Source organism: Pteropus medius, unplaced genomic scaffold (assembly GCF_902729225.1).
Source record: "Pteropus medius unplaced genomic scaffold, Ma_sr-lr_union100, whole genome shotgun sequence".
NCBI lineage: Eukaryota > Metazoa > Chordata > Mammalia > Chiroptera > Pteropodidae > Pteropus > Pteropus medius.
In genome coordinates, this window is record NW_024354501.1 from 1,113,765 (window position 1) to 1,117,122 (window position 3,358).

The 3,358-nt window shown below is 44.4% G+C and overlaps 1 pseudogene; it reads left to right on the forward strand.

Moving 5' to 3' along the window:
- The first annotated feature begins 1,649 nt into the window (after positions 1-1,649).
- On the forward strand, positions 1,650-1,768 carry LOC120595366 (uncharacterized; annotated as a pseudogene).
- Positions 1,769-3,358: the final 1,590 nt, after the last annotated feature.

Below are 3,358 nucleotides of genomic sequence, written 5' to 3' on the forward strand. Positions count from 1 at the left end.
GAGCTCTGAGACGACTCCAAGCAGGCCGTGGGTGTCTCCGAAAACCGAAGATGTCATGTGAAAAATCCTGGAAATCTGATGAAAAGTGTAAACACACACATTCGAGAGGCTTAGTGAACCCAAGGAGAAGAAACTTAAAAGAGAATGACGTCAATGCTCCTTGTCATCAAAACACCCAAACCCAGGGATAGAAAGCTTAAGAGCACCCAGGGGAGATGGAGACACGTCGCGGCCAGAGGAAGCGGGATGAGGTGGCGGCAGACGTGTCCCGGGAGTCGGCGCCACGGAAAAGACCGCGGAGCGGCGTGTTTACAGCGGAGTCTCCCCTCATCCCTGGGTTCCATGGCTTCAGGTGCCCAGGTCCAACCACGGTCTGAAAACAGTAAACGGAAAACTCCAGAAATAAATCATTACATGAGTTTCGAATTGCGAGCTGTCCTGAAGTGTGATGAAATCTTGTGCCATCCTGCTCCGTCCTGCCTGGGACACGAATCGTCCTTTATTCTAGGGTCACCACAGCCCGTATACACTATCTAACCCTTAGTCACTTAGTGGTCACCTCAGTTATCAGATCAGTTGTGTCCGTGCGTGTGTGTGTGTGTGTGTGAGAGAGAGAGAGAGAGAGCGCATATTGCTATACTTTTTCTGTTGTCTTATTACTCACTCTACCTAATTTATACATTCAGCTTTATAAGAAGTATAAATGTACAGGAAAAATATGGTGTCCACAGGCTTCAGTACTATTCAGTTTCGAGCATCCGCTGGGGGTCCGGGACTTATCCCTTGCAGAGAAGTAAGACTTCTGTACTAAAAGAAGACGAAACTAACGTAGAATTTTATACACAGTGATAAAAGCTTTCAAAAAGAGGCAGCGTGAAGATGTGTTCAGACTCACACGAAAGCTGAATGACGGGAGTGGCGTCTGGGACACTGCAGAGTAAGGAGCCGGGGTGTTCCCTTCTCCTGAAGCAACTGTGAAACTGGCAAAAACGCGCAGATCTACTCGTTCAGAATTTTAGAATCTGAACGAAAACCTACAGCAATTGGGGGTGGGGGCCTTGAAGAGGCGGGGGCTGCCAAGTCGTGGGTTACAGAGCATTGTGACGTTTGTGATCACCTGTTTACCGCCCGCCACGATGACGAAGTTTCTCGAGTGGCTTGCTCAGGAAGGGGGAGGGGAACGTGGTCTTAGTGACAAGGAAATGGTCACTGTGCACTCTGAGCCATCAGGCAGGTCCTCGATGGAGCCTGAGCCAACGTTTGCTTTCCCACGTTCGGCTAGGGTGGCTGGACGTAAAGAGACGACACACAGATTGGCAGAAAATCTCCTCAGATCTTCCATCTGCTAAGTATCTGGTATGCAGAATAGATCACGACCCCCTCTGACTCAATGACAAAAGCAGAAACAACCCAGTTTTAAAAACTGGTAAAATGTTTGCATAGATGTTTCTCTAAATAACCTATGGAAATTGCGAATAAGCACACAAAATGATTCTCAGGATCTTCGGTCAGTAGGAAATGCAAATCCAAATCACAATAATACAATACCACTTACCATCCACTGGGGCGGTGACCAATGAAAAGAGGGAGAATATAGTGAGTGTTGACAAGCACACGGAGACATCGGAACCCCTATAAAGTGATGGCGGGTCTCTGGCCACGCCACCCTGAGCAAGGCCGATCTCGTCTGATCTCGGAAGCTAAGCAGGGTCGGGCCTGGTTAGTACTCGGATGGGAGACCGCCTAGGAAGACCAGGTGTTGTAGGCGTAAAAAATAAAAAAATAAGGGATTGTAAGCCGACAAGGTCCTTGCAATCTGTGAGGTCAACCAAGGGTCGTCTCGCCTAGAAAAAATAAAAATAACAATAAAGCGATGGTGGGGATGTAAAAGAATATGCTGACAGCTCCTCATAAAGGTATGTGTTAATGAACTGGACCGTGGTAGCCATTTTGCAATGTAGGCGATGGAAATTGACGAATTGATTCTAAAATTCCTCTTGACATACAAAAAACCCAGAATAGCTAAAAAGCAACCTGGAACAGGAGGAATAAAGATGAACTACTAACAGTCTCTCATTATAAGATTTATGATAACTCAGTGTCAATCAAGACCAGTGGGGTATTGCTGTAAAACAGATCAGATCAGTAGCACAGAATTGAAAATGCATAAAAAGAATGGCGGATACGTCGATGACAGAATTTTGACAAAGTTACAAATTCTGTATTGAGAAAAAGTCTTTTTGAAAGACTGAACTTCAATCCATAACTTATGCTGTATACAAAATTTGAGTCAAAATCAGTCGTTATAAAATATGCCATTTTCATTGTAAGTGCACCCTAAAATTAAACCTAATACTATAACTTCTAAAAGGAAACAGGGAAAACTGTGATACCTCAGGCTAGGAAAAGATTCCTTAGCTAAGGCACCAAAATGTACAGTCCCTTAAAGGAGAAATTGATAAATTGGACTTTATCAAAATAAAAAGCATTCTGCTCTCAAAAATCCCTCTTAAGAGAATGAAAGACTAGTTGCACCTAAGATTATTTCCAAAGCAGCCTTCGCTGAGGACGAAAGATACGTGGCTGAGAACACAAAAAGTTCTCAGTATCGTCAGCCACCAGGCAAATGCCATTCAAACTGCCACAAGTTACCACAGCACCCCACCAGGCCTGCCAGCATGAAAAGCCTGGACCGCGCATGGGAGGATGGGGCGGAAATGGTACCCTCAGACACTGCTAGGGGGAATGCAAAATGTTACCGCTGTGGGAAAACATTCTGACAATGTACTTAAAAGGTAAACATCCACCTACCAAATATTCCGCACATTCCATGTCTAGGAAGAGACACGCAGGTATGTCTCCAAGCAAACTCTTTCACAGAAATGTTAGCAGAGATGTCATCTGTACTAGACGTTAACTGGATACAATTAATATTATCAGCAAAGGGAAAATAAACCGTTTAAACGGTTAAACGAAGTGGCTGAGCAAATGCGGGCTGTGGTGTATTCGTACGATATAATTTTGCTCAGCAGCGTAATCTCTCGGTATGCGCTACGGCATGGATGGATCTCAGAATAACTACGCCGAGTGAAGAAAACCAGACAGAAAAGAGTACATACCGCATAATTCCATCTACTCGAAATTCTGAAAACGTGCACTAGCCCACACTGACAGAGCGGATCATTGCAATCCCTTTCAAAATACCAAGGGCATTTTTGTCAGAATTAGAACAAATAATCTGAAAATTTATATGGAATCATAAAAGACCACAGATAGCCACAGTGATCTTGAGAAAGAGGAACAGAGTTAGAGGTATCATACACCCCGACTTCAAACGGTACATCAAAGATAGACTAAT